The following is a 21,303-nucleotide window of genomic DNA, read 5'->3' as shown; positions in this document are numbered from 1 at the left end:
ACCCTTTATTGGGCAGTGTTGCTCTCAAGCAATATCGCATTTCATTCCGTTATCTGCACAAAGTATAATTTCAGTGATTATTTAATTATCATTATTGCTTTCATACAATATTCATATACATGATTTGCTGGTAGCTTGTTTAGATATTTCTAATCTTCGTCAAGAGGCGAAAGTCAAACTTACTATTGCAGAAGCTTTACCTCCTACGTTCCGCGAAAGTTCTTATTTTTCCTTTTTTAATTTGTGGTTTCTTGCTCTGTAGGAAACTATTTCAACGAAACTGTTGGTAATTACTGAGAGTATTCTTATGATATTTTACATGATAGGCGGGGTGTGAGTTACCAGAGGCGATGAGGAGGATTTTTCCCCTCAATCACATTTTGTTCCCCCCAAAGAAATCAACTGAAGTGTCCCCACCGGGATGCTCGTTTCCCCCCCTCTCCAAACCATGTTTAGTATAACGCCAAATTTCACTTGTCATTTCTCGTAAGTTTAATCTGCTAGCCGTATTTCGAAATGTGCGATGTAAACTACTCAGTTTTGATCATTTCTGATTTCCCCGCTATTTTCACTGTTGCTTAGTTGAACTATATAATATTATGACTACAGTTGTTACTTGCAACCGTATCCTCATACCCTTCAGTTCGTCGCCGTTCTTGAATTTGAATGTATTAATTGCGCATAACAAAGTCACATATCGTCGTTGAAGATGTGAACCCACGTATGTCCAATTTTTTGCAATTTGTGTTTTTGGCATAAGTCCGATGAGAAAGCAATAACCCATGTTCTATGGATTTATAAATGCTCTTAGCGGTTGGCCAAGAAGAAGTAAACAAATAGCTTCTTCACCAGTAGTATTGATTTAGTGTGGTATCCATGAAAGAGATGCGACAGTTGATAAGAGATAGTTTATCGATTGTTTAATTAAGGATAAGGGGAGTATCGAAGGAGGTGATGAAATAGGGTCAGGTTTTTTTTTCCTGGAGATAGATGACGAAAGGAAAGGTTGAAGGACCACTACGAAGGTCACAGTGGATGGTCCCTACCGCATGGTCCCTGGTTTCCAGGACCACAATGGATGACCCCTGGAAATGACCCTCAGGACCCATAGCCCCTATGCAGGACCCATGGCCCCTACGCTTCATTAGAAGCTACCTGTTAAAAAGATGTGCGAATATTTTAATGTTTTGGATAGCAAGCCATACTCCTTGCTAAAAAGGTGGGAGCAGATAAAAGGAAATGGTTCCCAGGACTACAGTGGATGACCCCTGGAAATGACCCCAACCCATAGCCCCTATGCAGGACCCATACGAACAGTATGTGAGAAGTGAAAAATGTAGCAAGCCATACTCCTTGTTAAAAAAAAGGTGGGAGTAGATAAAAGGAAATGGTTCCCTTCCCTGCCTTGCAGGGCCCCTGGAAATGACTCCCAGGACCCATTGCCCCCTGTGCAGGACCCATGGCCCCTACGCTTCATTAGAAGCTACCTGTTAAAAAGATGTGAGCATATTTTAATGTTTTGTATGGCAAGCCATACTCCTTGTTAAAAAGGTGGGAGCAGATAAAAGGAAATGGTCCCTGTGCAGGACCCATACGAACATCATGTGAGCATCCCTCGACTTGAACAAAGTGAAAAGTTAAAAATAAGCCCCTCCCCCTCCTACAAGTATACTATAAAAAGGGTAATATTTATTAAAAACAATTTTTCTTACTTGAGAGTTGAAGACTGAGTGGCATAGACATCCTTCCTTGAGAGCCGTTGAAATTGAAATGAACGAGCGAAAAGCCGTTTGGCTTGGCTTTAGTGACGTCAAGATTAACTTTGTACCGTATCAGAATGATAAAAGTGATTAAGCTATATCATTATAGACTTTACTTATTTACACGAAACAGAGATTAATTGCAATCATCTACAAACATTTGTATGATTTGAACTTAATCAGAACTCTGAATAACAATCACGTGCAAGGTTAAAAACCTTTATTATTGACAACCATGAGTGATATCTAACAGAGTTAATCACAGATGGATCACGAGTTTATGTGTACGAGTTTAATTGATATTGACGATAGAAAAAAATAAACCGATAATCACAAGAACTGATGGGTTATTGAACGCTTGCTTGCAATCATTTACAAACATTTGTATGATTTGAACTTAATCAGAACTTTGAATAACAATCACGTGCAAGGTTAAAAACCTTTATTATCGACAACCATGAGTGATATCTAACAGAGTTAATCACAGATGGATCACGAGTTTATGTGTCCGAGTTTAAATGATATTGACGATAGAAAAAAATAAACCGATAATCACGAGAACTGATGGGTTATTGAACGCTTACCCTATTACAAACTGAACTTGTATTTGTAAATATATATAAACAATTTGGAAACGTTATTACTTAGAGATAACCAGAGAACGGCAAAAACATTTATTTTGTTATTACAATCTAATACGAGAAAATAAACTGCAACTTTAGAGATTAATGCCCCGAACTGAACAATTATTATTGTATGGATTCAATGTCCACAGTGAGAACATTGACCATGCCCCGCCTATATGCAATAACGCATATGGACTTATGGGAAAAAAATGGTTCCGCCTATACTAAATAAAGTACTTATATATAAATCCCTTTGCTCCCTTTTTCTATATATTATAATTGTTGCTACTGAGAGTGTCTTTTATAGTAATTAATTGTGTGATTTTACGTGTGTGTGTGTTTGCGATTTCTAAAAAGTTTGGACGAGCAGCGAAAATTGTAAGTTATTATTGTAGTTGATGTATATATCCACACATATTCACTGACGCGCCTTTTGTACATTAATATTTAAACCTAGGGCTACCGAACAAATGTAAAATTGTAATTCACTTTAAAAGTATAACACATAATCGTTAACGTGCCACCACAGGCATTTACATTGAAACGTGAGAAAAAAGTGATTATTTGTAAAACATTTTGGCATTAATGTTACGCGTTTGTTTGAAATGCTATTTATGTTGTGCGCTTACACAAAGATTTATTTTTTAATTATAGCAAACATTTACGGAAATAATTTTAAAATACCATTCACCATAACACATGTTGGTTACGCCTTTGTTATAATTGCACTTACGCGAAAGCGAAATAAAAATCAGTGTGTTCACCTAACACATGTCGGTTGTACTTTTTAAAATTGCACTAACGCGAAAGCGAAATAAAAAATTACTGTGTTCACCCAACACATATTGGTTGCACTTTTTAAAATTGCACGTACGCGAACATAAAATAAAAATTACTGTGTGCACCTAGCACATATTGGTTGCACTTTTTACAATTGCACTAACGCGAAAGCGAAATAAAAAATTACTGTGTTCACCTAACACATATTGGTTGTACTTTTTAAAATTGCACGTACGCTAATACGGCCACCAGCTTACATTTAAGAACGCATTATAAAATAGTTTGTGTTATATAACTTTTGCGGATAAATTAGTTGCCTGGCACAAAATTTAAATTGCCTATTCATTATTAAGCTAAGCTAAGATGGCTATACTTGCTAACGCCCCTTTACTTGAAAACCACATGTTTTTTACTAAGCTAACCTAAGATGTTTATATTTGCTAATGTGCCTTAGTGGAAAACCACATTTTTTTACTAAGCTATTGTAACGTAACCGTCGCTAACGCGCCTTTACTTGAAAACCATATGATTCCTTAATAAACTAACCTAAGCTGGTTATACCTGCTAACGCCACCTATGGTATCGTGACCGTCGGTAACGCGCCTTTACCGTATAACCTAACTTAACGCAACATTATCCACCTTTGATAATAATGTATAAAATAATTATTATTTTGTTTTAACTTGTTGCTACGCGTTTGCTAATACTAAACAATTGCTTGGAAATGCACACCGGCTCTGCCCTACCCTGAACCACTTGTTTGCGCGTATGTTTTGCCCTGCCCTGCCCTGCACACTTGTTGCCGCGGAAGTTTTTTTTTATATAAATGGACATTGACTGCCACGGCTTTAAAAACTAATTAATGTAATTATTGTACGCATGCTTCCGTATAAATGCAGGCACGTTTTTTCACGAATGGACTTGTACTGCTACGCCTTGAACTATTTATTGTACGAATGCTTCCGTATAAATGCACGCACGTTTTTTTTCACGAATGGACTTTTACTGCTACACGTTTAAAACTAATAAATGTAATTAATGCACGCATGCTTCCGTATAAATGCAGGCACGTTTTTCTACATGGAGATCGACTGTTACGCATTAACATTAATAAAGGTATGACTGCTTCCGTATAAATGCACGCACGCATGGGAACCAATTGCCACGCTTTTAAAATTAATCACTGCTATATTTTTATGCATCTACATTAACAAATACGCAATATAATTGATTTTAAAACACGGAAAACAAGAACAACCTGCAATCGGCTAACATTCACATGTCGGAAATACCTTTAAATAGTGTAGGCCAGCATCATTTGCTTAACGCACATAACAACGAATATATTTTCATAAGTATTTATAAAATAATTGTAGAAAAAAGATCACCAATTTGAAATACTTCATTTTTAGTACATACTAAATAATTTAATGGTAAAAATGATATTAAACTTACCTTTATATACATCCTTTTAATTTCCGCCTGTAAGCACATTTTAAATTACACGTATTCCTATATGCGCGTCGACAGGAAGTGACTCAACTTCCTGTAGCAGTGTTGGTAAATTTTTATATTTTGTGTTTAGTTAGAGAATGGTAATGGAAGATTTTTGATTTAAAGAGATTAATAAATAAGAAATCATTATGAAATGGGGAATTGTTTTTGGTATACTTTAATTACAAGTGCAGAAAAAGTATTTGTGTTGCTTAGTTTGTAAAATAAAAATAAATGAAAATGCTTTAGGTCATTTTGTATTGTAGCCTATAGGAATATGAGCCGATTCACTACCTTTTATGATATTTAGACTGCAAAACACAGAATACAATGTAACACATTTGCTTATTTTATGGATTTTGCGATGGATTATTTACGCAAACTAGAATGCGAAGACAACTTAGTAAGACACAATGTGTTAGTAACAGAGAAAAAAGGGGGCAAACTAAGAATAGTTAAGGTCTATTTAGGTGGTAATCAGGGGTTAGTTACGGAATACTAAAGATAATCAAGGGGTAGCTACGGAATACTAAAGATGGTCAGCGATTATTTAGGGGCTAATTAGGGTATACTAAAGATAATCAAGGGGTAGTTCCGGAATACTAAATATGGTCAGCGACTATTTAGGGGATAATCAAAGGCTAGTTAGCCCATAGTAAGGTTAATCAAGGAATAATCAGGGGATATTAAGAATGCTTAAAGGGTAGGTAGCCCATAGTAAGAATATTAAAGGAATAATCAGGGGATATCAAGAATAATTAAAGGGTAGTTAGCCCTTACTAAAGATATTCAAGGACTATTAGGGGAAGCTTAATTATAGAGTACAGAATGAGGGCCTTTTCTTTTTTTGTTATACTTAGTTTGAGAATAAATATTGCGGTGGGGCGCAGTACAGAATGAGGGCCTTTTGTTTTGGTATAGTTAGATTGAGAATAAATATTGCGGTGGGGCGCAGTACAGAATGAGGGCTTTTCTTTTGCAATACTTAGTTTCAGAATAAATTTTGCGGTGGGGCGCAGTACAGAATGAGGGCCTTTTCTTTTGCTATACTTAGTTTAAGTATAAATTTTACGGTGGGGCGCAGTACAGAATGAGGGCCTTTTGTTTTGGTATATTTAGTTGAGAATGTATATTGTTGTAGTCAGCAGTACAGAATGAGGCCCATTTGTTTTGCGATACTTAGTTTCAGAATAAATATTACGGTGGGGCGCAGTACAGAATGAGGACCTTTTCTATTGGTATATATAGTTTCAGAATAAATTTTTGCGGTGGACAGAATGGGCTTTAGGATATTTTACAATTGGAACAAGGCTACATACATGTGTACTGTTATTGGAAACATGTATAGAATGTGAATCGGAAAAAAAAATGCACAGAGACGTGTTGTTTTATGAACCCGTTTGCAGACGACTTAATACTATACTGAATGCTTTTGAATAAGGCCGCTAGGTGGCAATACTTACCACATGATAGCGTCAAAACATGCGTAAACTTGTTTAATGTAATGACATATATAATAATATAATATTTCGTTTTAATATCATTTTATTGTACGCCGTTGGACGTAACGTGTTGTTTATCCTTGACTTATTATTAGTGCTAATAGTAGTATTGAATTTAGTAAAAATATTATTACTGTTTTACACTGTGTGGACCCTGCAGTTGCAATATATAAAAATTAGCGAGGCCATTTTTAACAGTTTTTGAAGAACAACTAAGAATTAGAAGGTGAGTGTATTTCATAATTATTATTATTAATACATTTATTGAAAGCAGTTAGTAACCAAGACTTTTTTAAAACCAATTTAATGAACAATTGTTTAGCTAATGTTGTTTTTAACCATTAATTATTTAACCAACACTTAGTAAACAAGACTTTTTAAAACCAAGTTCTTGAACATTTCTTTAGCTGAGCTTGTTTTTTAACCAGTAATAATAAACAAGTTTTTTTACAGTTTTTTCAAAGCAAGTTATTGATTATTGCCTGTTTTGCTAGATTTTTTTATTACATAGAACTCAAAATCTTTTCTTTTTTTGTTTTAGATGGATTTCCTGTGTTCAACTGGTGAGTTCAATATGATTGATGAACTTTTCCTGCATGAAGTTTTACGCGGTTTTGATGACTATTCGCGTGTCTTCAGTACGTGGAAGGCGATAATGGAGCTGCAGCGATTAGGTCATCGAGCCAGTGTAAGATGTGAGGCTTTACTACACGCTCTTCGTGCTTTAGAAGGTAATGACCTTATACTTTTAAATCATTGCGTTTCAGCCGCCGATGTGCTTGAGTTATTTGTACATGGATTTTTTCGTAATAAGGAGTTTTACAATTATGCTCAAGACAGATTTATGTATTTAATGGCGTGCGGAGAAGGGCAAATAGATAGAATAAATAATACAGAGTTATCCCCTTTTTTGATTTTGGTTCGCGATTTGTTTTGGATGAATCTTTAATTCCATCTGAATCACCCATAACTGTGACCCCTCAAGAAAATTGTAACTTGAGTGATGAAGACTTGGCATTTTTAGATGGAGTAAATCTAAATTCCGATGAAGAACGAGAAGTGAGGAGACTGGTTAAAAATGTGGACGATGCTGTGGTTAAACCCACGCAACAAGTCCAGGGACAAAATCCTGTATACAATCAATCTTGTGTACAGGATAATCATGGTTATGGGGACCAATCTGATCCTCAACCTGGACCCTCACATGCTCCTGACCCCGTGTTTGTTGGATATGGGAGCAATAATGGGAAAAGTACAAATAGTACAGATTGTAGTACTAGTGGTAGTACTAGTAGTAGTAGTAGTGGAAATAATAATGAGGGGGAAAATCAGAGTAATAATAACTTCGAAGTAGTAAGAGAGAGCAGAAAACGGTTTCGTAAGTTTCATCTTACGGGCCATGAAATCGCGGTTAGACCTGTGGATAATGAAAGACGTATTGATAATCCACAGGCCTATATTGAAAGCTTATTTAATTTTGCATTAGAACATGTGTTATCTAATGCTCGCCCCACAGATTATATTGGACTGTACATTGATAGTAGCAATAGTAGAAATAACAAGTCTGTGTATGTTCCATTTAGAAGAAAACCCGATTTTTCTGCTCAAACTGTCCTTTCCTCAGTTGAACGAGTTTTAAATTCAAATGAGGATTTCCTTTTGGGGCATGAGGTATTGTTTCGCTTCCATGTAGCGGAGAGTATGCATGGAAACGGAAGAAATGCTGCAAGTGCTGTTGAAAAGTATTCCAAACATCAAGATTATTTGGAAAAGCGATTAATACGCATAGAAAACAATAATATGTACTGCCTACCCATGGCAATTGTTTGGGGAATTACGAAGCACACCGCAAGTAAGCAAAGTTTATATAAATTAAAAACAAGAGATTATGATACATGGGTTCTTAAAGCAGAAGTTCTCTGCGAGATGGCAGGAGTTGACGTTAAAGCAAAGGGTGGATGTGATTTTAAAGACCTGGATTTGATACAATCATATTTACGTGGTGAGTATCAAATTGTGGTGTATGAGGAAGATGAAAATAATGACCGGGAATATATAGTACGTTACCCGGGAGAGTATGCCGAGAATAAAATCTTTATTTTCTATAAGAGAGGTGACACTGTTGGCCATTTTGAACCCATTCCATACATTAAAAAATTACTTGGTAAACTGAAGTATTGCTATTATTGTTTGCAAGCATATAATGGGTTAGCATATAAACATAAGTGTGAAACTCAGTGTTCTCTTTGTGAATGCAAACACGAACGAAATTATAATACTAATAAAATTAAATGTAATGCGTGCAATAGAGAGTTTGCTGAGGGTACATGTTTTCAGAATCATAAGAAATGTAATAAAGGCGGGAAATCTGTGTGTGATAATGTTAAGGTCTGCAATAATTGTGGTATCATCTTTGATAACAGGCGTCGAAAATCAAACCATGTGTGTGGTGAACATTTTTGCACGACTTGTCGTAAGCATGTTGATATTACTCACACATGTTTTGTACAACAACAAAAGCCTGTACATACTGATAGGTTTATGTACATTGCATATGATATAGAAACGATGTTAAAGGCACCAAATGCGCGCGGTGAAAGGGAACATGTGGTAGTACTTGTATGCTGTAAGCATATTTGCCACAACTGTATGAATAAAGGTATCGATGAGTCCTGTAAAACTTGTGGTGATAATAATGGAAATCGTTCGTTTTCTTTTAAGACAATGACGGACTTTATTAACCATGTATTGGCAGACCGACCTGACTTCAGACGTATAATTTGTATTGCACATAATGGTAGCAGATATGATGGTCTTTTCTGCCTTAGAAATCTAATAGAAGAGCAGCATCTTATTCCTAATGTGGTAATTCAGGGTCAGAAAATTTTTAATATTAATATTGGTAATCGTATTTTCTTTAAAGATTTTTATTTATTTATTGGATGTAAATTATCTAGACTTCCCAAAACTTTAGGCCTGCGCGGAAATTTAAGAAAGGGAGATTTCCCATATTTATTTAACACCGAGGAAAATCAAAATTATGTTGGTCCCTATCCCCCACTTGAATTCTAAGACCCTGAAGGACGAAGCACCGAAGAAAAACAAGAATTAATAGCCTGGCACCAAGAACGTGCGGCAAGTGGCGAGGAGTTTAACCTCGAAAAGGAAATGCTGTCTTATTGCGAAAACGATGTTAGAATTCTAGCAAAAGCGATCATCAAATTTAGTGACATTATCGAGGAGAAAACGAATGGTTTGCAATGTTTCATGACATCATCCACCATTGCAGGTCTTGCAATGCGTACATATCGTACTTGGTACCTACCAATATACTTTTCCCCACCTCTCCTAGCATACTGGATTTCTATCCCTAATTGTTTTTCCATATACATAAGCCATTGCATAGCTTTAGTACTATACTTTGTCTTATGATGGAAACCCAACGCGGGAATTACGGGAATAGTATTTTCAGGTAAGTACAAAGTACGATATGTACGCATTGCAAGACCTGCAATGGTGGATGATGTCATGAAACATTGCAAACCATTCGTTTTCTCCTCGATAATGTCACTAAATTTGATGATCGCTTCTGCTAGAATTCTAACATCGTTTTCGCAATAAGACAGCATTTCCTTTTCGAGGTTAAACTCCTCGCCACTTGCCGCACGTTCTTGGTGCCAGGCTATTAATTCTTGTTTTTCTTCGGTGCTTCGTCCTTCAGGGTCATAGAATTCAAGTGGGGGATAGGGACCAACATAATTTTGATTTTCCTCGGTGTTAAATAAATATGGGAAATCTCCCTTTCTTAAATTTCCGCGCAGGCCTAAAGTTTTGGGAAGTCTAGATAATTTACATCCAATAAATAAAAATCTTTAAAGAAAATACGATTACCAATATTAATATTAAAAATTTTCTGACCCTGAATTACCACATTAGGAATAAGATGCTGCTCTTCTATTAGATTTCTAAGGCAGAAAAGACCATCATATCTGCTACCATTATGTGCAATACAAATTATACGTCTGAAGTCAGGTCGGTCTGCCAATACATGGTTAATAAAGTCCGTCATTGTCTTAAAAGAAAACGAACGATTTCCATTATTATCACCACAAGTTTTACAGGACTCATCGATACCTTTATTCATACAGTTGTGGCAAATATGCTTACAGCATACAAGTACTACCACATGTTCCCTTTCACCGCGCGCATTTGGTGCCTTTAACATCGTTTCTATATCATATGCAATGTACATAAACCTATCAGTATGTACAGGCTTTTGTTGTTGTACAAAACATGTGTGAGTAATATCAACATGCTTACGACAAGTCGTGCAAAAATGTTCACCACACACATGGTTTGATTTTCGACGCCTGTTATCAAAGATGATACCACAATTATTGCAGACCTTAACATTATCACACACAGATTTCCCGCCTTTATTACATTTCTTATGATTCTGAAAACATGTACCCTCAGCAAACTCTCTATTGCACGCATTACATTTAATTTTATTAGTATTATAATTTCGTTCGTGTTTGCATTCACAAAGAGAACACTGAGTTTCACACTTATGTTTATATGCTAACCCATTATATGCTTGCAAACAATAATAGCAATACTTCAGTTTACCAAGTAATTTTTTAATGTATGGAATGGGTTCAAAATGGCCAACAGTGTCACCTCTCTTATAGAAAATAAAGATTTTATTCTCGGCATACTCTCCCGGGTAACGTACTATATATTCCCGGTCATTATTTTCATCTTCTTCATACACCACAATTTGATACTCACCACTTAAATATGATTGTATCAAATCCAGGTCTTTAAAATCATATCCACCCTTTGCTTTAACGTCAACTCCTGCCATCTCGCAGAGAACTTCTGCTTTAAGAACCCATGTATCATAATCTCTTGTTTTTAATTTATATAAACTTTGCTTACTTGCGGTGTGCTTCGTAATTCCCCAAACAATTGCCATGGGTAGGCAGTACATATTATTGTTTTCTATGCGTATTAATCGCTTTTCCAAATAATCTTGATGTTTGGAATACTTTTCAACAGCACTTGCAGCATTTCTTCCGTTTCCATGCATACTCTCCGCTACATGGAAGCGAAACAATACCTCATGCCCCAAAAGGAAATCCTCATTTGAATTTAAAACTCGTTCAACTGAGGAAAGGACAGTTTGAGCAGAAAAATCGGGTTTTCTTCTAAATGGAACATACACAGACTTGTTATTTCTACTATTGCTACTATCAATGTACAGTCCAATATAATCTGTGGGGCGAGCATTAGATAACACATGTTCTAATGCAAAATTAAATAAGCTTTCAATATAGGCCTGTGGATTATCAATACGTCTTTCATTATCCACAGGTCTAACCGCGATTTCATGGCCCGTAAGATGAAACTTACGAAACCGTTTTCTGCTCTCTCTTACTACTTCGAAGTTATTATTACTCTGATTTTCCCCCTCATTATTATTTCCACTACTACTACTACTAGTACTACCACTAGTACTACAATCAGTACTATTTGTACTTTTCCCATTATTGCTCCCATATCCAACAAACACGGGGTCAGGAGCATGTGAGGGTCCAGGTTGAGGATCAGATTGGTCCCCATAACCATGATTATCCTGTACACAAGATTGATTGTATACAGGATTTTGTCCCTGGACTTGTTGCGTGGGTTTAACCACAGCATCGTCCACATTTTTAACCAATCTCCTCACTTCTCGTTCTTCATCGGAATTTAGATTTACTCCATCTAAAAATGCCAAGTCTTCATCACTCAAGTTACAATTTTCTTGAGGGGTCACAGTTATGGACGATTCAGATGGAATTAAAGATTCATCCAAAACAAATCGCGAACCAAAATCAAAAAAGTTGGATAACTCTGTATTATTTATTTTATCTATTTGCCCTTCTCCGCACGCCATTAAATACATAAATCTGTCTTGAGCATAATTGTAAAACTCCTTATTACGAAAAAATCCATGTACAAATAACTCAAGCACATCGGCGGCTGAAACGCAATGATTTAAAAGTATAAGGTCATTACCTTCTAAAGCACGAAGAGCGTGTAGTAAAGCCTCACATCTTACACTGGCTCGATGACCTAATCGCTGCAGCTCCATTATCGCCTTCCACGTACTGAAGACACGCGAATAGTCATCAAAACCGCGTAAAACTTCATGCAGGAAAAGTTCATCAATCATATTGAACTCACCAGTTGAACACAGGAAATCCATCTAAAACAAAAAAAGAAAAGATTTTGAGTTCTATGTAATAAAAAAATCTAGCAAAACAGGCAATAATCAATAACTTGCTTTGAAAAAACTGTAAAAAAACTTGTTTATTAATTACTGGTTAAAAAACAAGCTCAGCTAAAGAAATGTTCAAGAACTTGGTTTTAAAAAGTCTTGTTTACTAAGTGTTGGTTAAATAATTAATGGTTAAAAACAACATTAGCTAAACAATTGTTCATTAAATTGGTTTTAAAAAAGTCTTGGTTACTAACTGCTTTCAATAAATATATTAATAATAATAATTATGAAATACACTTACCTTCTAATTCTTAGTTGTTCTTCAAAAACTGTTAAAAATGGCCTCGCTAATTTTTATATATTGCAACTGCAGGGTCCACACACTGTAAAACAGTAATAATATTTTTACTAAATTCAATACTACTATTAGCACTAATAATAAGTCAAGGATAAACAACACGTTACGTCCAACGGCGTACAATAAAATGATATTAAAACGAAATATTATATTATTATATATGTCATTACATTAAACAAGTTTACGCATGTTTTGCCGCTATCATGTGGTAAGTATTGCCACCTAGCGGCCTTATTCAAAAGCATTCAGTATAGTATTAAGTCGTCTGCAAACGGGTTCATAAAACAACACGTCTCTGTGCATTTTTTTTCCGATTCACATTCTATACATGTTTCCAATAACAGTACACATGTATGTAGCCTTGTTCCAATTGTAAAATATCCTAAAGCCCAATCTGTCCACCGCAAAAATTTATTCTGAAACTATATATACCAATAGAAAAGGTCCTCATTCTGTACTGCGCCCCACCGTAATATTTATTCTGAAACTAAGTATCGCAAAACAAATGGGCCTCATTCTGTACTGCTGCCTACAACAATATTCATTCTCAACTAAATATACCAAAACAAAAGGCCCTCATTCTGTACTGCGCCCCACCGTAAAATTTATACTTAAACTAAGTATAGCAAAAGAAAAGGCCCTCATTCTGTACTGCGCCCCACCGCAAAATTTATTCTGAAACTAAGTATCGCAAAAGAAAAGGCCCTCATTCTGTACTGCGCCCCACCGCAATATTTATTCTCAATCTAACTATACCAAAACAAAAGGCCCTCATTCTGTACTGCGCCCCACCGCAATATTTATTCTCAAACTAAGTATAACAAAAAAAGAAAAGGCCCTCATTCTGTACTCTATAATTAAGCTTCCCCTAATAGTCCTTGAATATCTTTAGTAAGGGCTAACTACCCTTTAATTATTCTTGATATCCCCTGATTATTCCTTTAATATTCTTACTATGGGCTACCTACCCTTTAAGCATTCTTAATATCCCCTGATTATTCCTTGATTAACCTTACTATGGGCTAACTAGCCTTTGATTATCCCCTAAATAGTCGCTGACCATATTTAGTATTCCGGAACTACCCCTTGATTATCTTTAGTATACCCTAATTAGCCCCTAAATAATCGCTGACCATCTTTAGTATTCCGTAGCTACCCCTTGATTATCTTTAGTATTCCGTAACTAACCCCTGATTACCACCTAAATAGACCTTAACTATTCTTAGTTTGCCCCCTTTTTTCTCTGTTACTAACACATTGTGTCTTACTAAATTGTCTTCGCATTCTAGTTTGCGTAAATAATCCATCGCAAAATCCATAAAATAAGCAAATGTGTTACATTGTATTCTGTGTTTTGCAGTCTAAATATCATAAAGGGTAGTGAATCGGCTCATATTCCTATAGGCTACAATACAAAATGACCTAAAGCATTTTCATTTATTTTTATTTTACAAACTAAGCAACACAAATACTTTTTCTGCACTTGTAATTAAAGTATACCAAAAACAATTCCCCATTTCATAATGATTTCTTATTTATTAATCTCTTTAAATCAAAAATCTTCCATTACCATTCTCTAACTAAACACAAAATATAAAAATTTACCAACACTGCTACAGGAAGTTGAGTCACTTCCTGTCGACGCGCATATAGGAATACTTGTAATTTAAAATGTGCTTACAGGCGGAAATTAAAAGGATGTATATAAAGGTAAGTTTAATATCATTTTTACCATTAAATTATTTAGTATGTACTAAAAATGAAGTATTTCAAATTGGTGATCTTTTTTCTACAATTATTTTATAAATACTTATGAAAATATATTCGTTGTTATGTGCGTTAAGCAAATGATGCTGGCCTACACTATTTAAAGGTATTTCCGACATGTGAATGTTAGCCGATTGCAGGTTGTTCTTGTTTTCCGTGTTTTAAAATCAATTATATTGCGTATTTGTTAATGTAGATGCATAAAAATATAGCAGTGATTAATTTTAAAAGCGTGGCAATTGGTTCCCATGCGTGCGTGCATTTATACGGAAGCAGTCGTACCTTTATTAATGTTAATGCGTAACAGTCGATCTCCATGTAGAAAAACGTGCCTGCATTTATACGGAAGCATGCGTGCATTAATTACATTTATTAGTTTTAAACGTGTAGCAGTAAAAGTCCATTCGTGAAAAAAAACGTGCGTGCATTTATACGGAAGCATTCGTACAATAAATAGTTCAAGGCGTAGCAGTACAAGTCCATTCGTGAAAAAACGTGCCTGCATTTATACGGAAGCATGCGTACAATAATTACATTAATTAGTTTTTAAAGCCGTGGCAGTCAATGTCCATTTATATAAAAAAAACATCCGCGGCAACAAGTGTGCAGGGCAGGGCAGGGCAAAACATACGCGCAAACAAGTGGTTCAGAGTAGGGCAGAGCCGGTGTGCATTTCCAAGCAATTGTTTAGTATTAGCAAACGCGTAGCAACCAGTTAAAACAAAATAATAATTGTTTTATACATTATTATCAAAGGTGGATAATGTTGCGTTAAGTTAGGTTATACGGTAAAAACGCGTTACCGACGGTCACGATACCATAGGTGGCGTTAGCAGGTATAACCAGCTTAGGTTAGTTTATTAAGGAACCATATGGTTTTCAAGTAAAGGCGCGTTAGCGACGGTTACGTTACAATAGCTTAGTAAAAAAATGTGGTTTTCCACTAAGGCACATTAGCAAATATAAACATCTTAGGTTAGCTTAGTAAAAAACATGTGGTTTTCAAGTAAAGGGGCGTTAGCAAGTATAGCCATCTTAGCTTAGCTTAATAATGAATAGGCAATTTAAATTTTGTGCCAGGCAACTAATTTATCCGCAAAAGTTATATAACACAAACTATTTTATAATGCGTTCTTAAATGTAAACTGGTGGCCGTATTAGCGTACGTGCAATTTTAAAAAGTACAACCAATATGTGTTAGGTGAACACAGTAATTTTTTATTTCGCTTTCGCGTTAGTTCAATTGTAAAAAGTGCAACCAATATGTGCTAGGTGCACACAGTAATTTTTATTTTATGTTCGCGTACGTGCAATTTTAAAAAGTGCAACAATATGTGTTGGGTGAACACAGTAATTTTTTATTTCGCTTTCGCGTTAGTGCAATTTTAAAAAGTACAACCGACATGTGTTAGGTGAACACACTGATTTTTATTTCGCTTTCGCGTAAGTGCAATTATAACAAAGGCGTAACCAACATGTGTTATGGTGAATGGTATTTTAAAATTATTTCCGTAAATGTTTGCTATAATTAAAAAATAAATCTTTGTGTAAGCGCACAACATAAATAGCATTTCAAACAAACGCGTAGCATTAATGCCAAAATGTTTTACAAATAATCACTTTTTTCTCACGTTTCAATGTAAATGCCTGTGGTGGCACGTTAACGATTATGTGTTATACTTTTAAAGTAAATTACAATTTTACATTTGTTCGGTAGCCCTAGGTTTAAATATTAATGTACAAAAGGCGCGTCAGTGAATATGTGTGGATATATACATCAACTACAATAATAACTTACAATTTTCGCTGCTCGTCCAAACTTTTTAGAAATCGCAAACACACACACACGTAAAATCACACAATTAATTACTATAAAAGACACTCTCAGTAGCAACAATTATAATATATAGAAAAAGGGAGCAAAGGGATTTATATATAAGTACTTTATTTAGTATAGGCGGAACCATTTTTTTCCCATAAGTCCATATGCGTTATTGCATATAGGCGGGGCATGGTCAATGTTCTCACTGTGGACATTGAATCCATACAATAATAATTGTTCAGTTCGGGGCATTAATCTCTAAAGTTGCAGTTTATTTTCTCGTATTAGATTGTAATAACAAAATAAATGTTTTTGCCGTTCTCTGGTTATCTCTAAGTAATAACGTTTCCAAATTGTTTATATATATTTACAAATACAAGTTCAGTTTGTAATAGGGTAAGCGTTCAATAACCCATCAGTTCTCGTGATTATCGGTTTATTTTTTTCTATCGTCAATATCATTTAAACTCGGACACATAAACTCGTGATCCATCTGTGATTAACTCTGTTAGATATCACTCATGGTTGTCGATAATAAAGGTTTTTAACCTTGCACGTGATTGTTATTCAGAGTTCTGATTAAGTTCAAATCATACAAATGTTTGTAGATGATTGCAATTAATCTCTGTTTCGTGTAAATAAGTAAAGTCTATAATGATATAGCTTAAACACTTTTATCATTCTGATACGGTACAAAGTTAATCTTGACGTCACTAAAGCCAAGCCAAACGGCTTTTCGCTCGTTCATTTCAATTTCAACGGCTCTCAAGGAAGGATGTCTATGCCACTCAGTCTTCAACTCTCAAGTAAGAAAAATTGTTTTTAATAAATATTACCCTTTTCATAGTATACTTGTAGGAGGGGGAGGGGCTTATTTTTAACTTTTCACTTTGTTCAAGTCGAGGGATGCTCACATGATGTTCGTATGGGTCCTGCACAGGGACCATTTCCTTTTATCTGCTCCCACCTTTTTAACAAGGAGTATGGCTTGCCATACAAAACATTAAAATATGCTCACATCTTTTTAACAGGTAGCTTCTAATGAAGCGTAGGGGCCATGGGTCCTGCACAGGGGGCAATGGGTCCTGGGAGTCATTTCCAGGGGCCCTGCAAGGCAGGGAAGGGAACCATTTCCTTTTATCTACTCCCACCTTTTTTTTAGCAAGGAGTATGGCTTGCTATATTTTTCACTTCTCACATACTGTTCGTATGGGTCCTGCATAGGGGCTATGGGTTGGGGTCATTTCCAGGGGTCATCCACTGTAGTCCTGGGAACCATTTCCTTTTATCTGCTCCCACCTTTTTAGCAAGGAGTATGGCTTGCTATCCAAAACATTAAAATATTCGCACATCTTTTTAACAGGTAGCTTCTAATGAAGCGTAGGGGCCATGGGTCCTGCATAGGGGCTATGGGTCCTGGGGGTCATTTCCAGGGGTCATCCATTGTGGTCCTGGAAACCAGGGACCATGCGGTAGGGACCATCCACTGTGACCTTCGTAGTGGTCATTCAACCTTTCCTTTCGTCATCTATCTCCAGGAAAAAAAAACCTGACCCTATTTCATCACCTCCTTCGATACTCCCCTTATCCTTAATTAAACAATCGATAAACTATCTCTTATCAACTGTCGCATCTCTTTCATGGATACCACACTAAATCAATACTACTTTCACCATACTTGGCGACGGCAGGACGTGTCATATTCATCCTCTACATTTGTATCGATTATCATCTTGTTTTAGTTTTTGTTATATTTCATTTTAATTTACAAGTTTGCATAATGTTCATAATATCTAATAAATAGAACAAGTGGACTTAACAGAACTTAAGTGGATTATTATTGCCTGGACATCACTACCTTTTACAGCTTACGGAAATGAACTTTTGAAACTGTACTCAAAATCTGAGTCATATATTCTCTCGTGCCTATATGTTAACGAATATGCTGAGGATGCGTTTGTAGTGAGCAGACACGTTAGTGAAGGTGGGTAAGCGCATAAGATTTGTTTCAGCATTTGGTAATACGACTGACTGACTGACTCCGTGTCTGTATAAGCACTTCAACTGGAGCGTGCTGTTTAAAGGTAACCCTACCCTTTCCATCTCTCTTTTCGCTGTACAGTTTGTTGACCACGCCAGTAATGCTGTCTGGAAAACTTCAATGTAGTGTTTATACTTAATTCGATAATGTAGCACATAGTAAATCAACATAGCTGTAACCTAACACTAAAGTAATTGTAAGTGTTGATTTCCTGAGCTCTGTCGCGGGATCGATATTTGAAGAAAGTACATGGAGAGCACAGTATTAGCTGGAAATAGAAGTGCAAGGTCAAGATTTAAATTGAGAGTTTTTAAATATTTGGTCTTCGATTTGACCTTGATGCCACAAATCGGGACTAGCAACAATCTATTTCTCGTATGATAGGCTAATATGATTGTTTTTTTTTTTGACAGAAAAGTAAATCCGGTTTAATTGATAATTTTAGTGGTTTTCATAATACTGAAGTAGCTTTTCTTTCGCAAGGTTGTATGTAGATTTCAATATGAGCGGAAAAAACATACCGGTATGCTTGTAATCATGGCTAACACTAGGGCCGAATTACTAAGTAAATAAAGCTTAATAAGCTACGAGCACGAGAGTGAGTACAACATTTAAACACGTTCAGAAAGGTTAGGTGTAATGCATGTCAAACAATATATTCATAGTAATTGAGTTGAGATGATTTTGAGTTTAATGTCCGTTTCAGCAGCGAGGCTATATGAGACGGGACCTACTGATTAACGTGGAATCCGAACCACATCAGCTCCCGCCGGGAATCGAATCCGGATTTCCCACTTCAAAGGCGCGAACGCTAACCGCTTGGCCACAAAGGAACTATATACATTGTTATTGTCAGTAGATTTATAGAATTAATAAGTCTCTTATTTATAACAGATATCATATTTATGTATGTATGTGTGTGAGGTGTTGGGGTAAGGCATTATTATCTCATTTTGAACTATTGCACCCTAAGACTCTACGTCCTGTTGGCCTAATTTTATCTCCCCAATATAAATTATCTAATTCCCACACTGATAATAAGAGAATGCTGGTTTGTAGTTACACATATGACCTATTTTATAGCAATGTTGCTTTGAAATAAACACCCTGTATTTTGTAACCAAAGTGCAAAAATACTTTAAAAATTATGAACTTATGATAAGGAAGACATTTTTCAACCATAAAAACAAACTAAATATTTTAATAGTAATGGTATCAATGCTTGCCAATTAAAGGGTTAACATTGGAAGCTAATGATATATCTGAGCATGGTGTAATTTCACTAGTGCGGTAATGACCGATTCCATCTTCGTGACGCACATCATGAAGTCATTGAAAATATTAAATATTTTTTCTAAGAACTGTCCAAGTTTTTTAAAATCAAAATTAGAGATCACTTTATTTTTTTTATCACATCACCCAAAATTAAAGGAGTTATGAAGTTTTGAAATTTTTAAACAGCCTTTATTTTGAAACAGTGTGATTGATCGATTCGATATTTGCAATATGAATGAACTGACCAAATTTGGTTTTAATCCATTCGCTTTTATGAAAGTTATTGTAACCACTAGCGGTATGTACAAGAAATGAATTCTAGTGTTATAGAAACAGATGGATATCGTGAGATCTCCGCAATAGGTATATTAAAAATCCCACAGAAGCTTATTACAAACCAGAAATTATAAGGGGGGTCGCTGGCAAGAGGATGCGATAAAATGGGGGTCGTGATAGAAATTAGGTTGAGAGCTACTGATCTAGAACAATAGAATTGGAGAAACTCGACATTGAAAAAAAAAATCAATGTTTGTAGGCTTAAAGAAAGCTTATAGTCTTATAGGCTTAAAGAAAGCTTATAGTCTTATAGGCTTAAAGAAAGCTTATAGAAAGTTTGTAGGCTTATAGTCTAACGTGTCCAGAAATGGTTTCAAGTGTTCTATCTGTGAACAAGAAATGTTCAGTATGCATGCTAACAGTGGTTAATAGGAACTGCTCTAAGAATGTTCAAAATATACCTGAACTTCTTGTGTGCCTAATGAGTATTCAGGCAGAAACGATTTGAAAATGTGTAAATGATAAATGTATATAGCATTCTAATACTGCTCAAAAGTCCCTTCTGTACTCGTATATTTATTTAATACTTGGGAAGTTAAGGCAAAGTCTTAGTACTCTTAGAGCAGGGATGCAAATAAGCAACAAAATTTTACTAGCCCAAGAAAATACCTACTAGCCCATATCCCACAATAGAAATCATTTACTTACATTCGGTATGATATTAAATACTTGCCAGCATCGATCAAGCATTCGCGAGTGGGCGAGTGCTTAATTGCACCGCTGTCTTAGTGTATTAACCTACCGTTGGGAGGCATTCTAGACATTTTAGTCACTGATAGAACACTTTAGAACATGTTTGGACATGTTAAAGTATGACGAAACATCATTTATGAAAGAATGTCAAACAAAGATTTATTTTTGCAGTGTATGGTGAATCATTGTCAGAGCACTCATCCCTGGTGTAATGGGTCCCTGGTTTGATCCTATGCTATGCGAGTTTATAGTGGACAACATCGCATCGTGTCCGTGAGTTTTCTTGAGTTTTGTGAGTTCAGGTCCTATAACAGGCATGAACGTACATTGTAAGGTGCAATTCGAACCAGTGCAAACTGTTCGATTTTTTTAATGCTCTCCTTCCGAGAACACGTACACAAGAAACCAGGGGCGAATTAAAACTTTTGGGGTCCTGGAACCGACTATTTCAAGGGAGCCCTATGTTACGAATAATTCCAGCGCATAAATTTTCTTTGCTGCCTTCCACAGCCTTATAGGCTTATCGAAACACCGAGAATTATGCTGTAATATTTTAATGTGCTCCAAGCTTACAATAATTA

The 21,303-nt window shown here is 35.7% G+C and overlaps 1 protein-coding gene across 3 annotated transcripts in view; it reads right to left on the bottom strand.

The window, feature by feature from the left end:
• The window catches only part of LOC145681755 (uncharacterized), a 132,119-nt gene that overhangs the window by 39,560 nt on the left and 71,256 nt on the right, over nt 1-21,303 (bottom strand). Inside the window, exon 1 of one of the 3 annotated variants that reach the window (XM_081753366.1) lies at nt 4,622-4,689. The exons of the other annotated variants lie outside the window; for them this stretch is intronic. The gene's annotated coding sequence lies outside the window, so the exon portion shown is untranslated. Of the gene's footprint in view, nt 1-4,621; nt 4,690-21,303 lie in introns of those variants that run through there. 3 annotated transcript variants of the gene reach the window in all.

The sequence above is a fragment of the Thermobia domestica genome, chromosome 3 (genome assembly GCF_964235325.1).
Source record: "Thermobia domestica chromosome 3, izTheDome1.hap1.1, whole genome shotgun sequence".
Lineage (NCBI taxonomy): Eukaryota > Metazoa > Arthropoda > Insecta > Zygentoma > Lepismatidae > Thermobia > Thermobia domestica.
The sequence above is the reverse complement of the archived record's forward strand: the minus strand, read 5'-3'. Positions and strand labels throughout refer to the sequence as shown.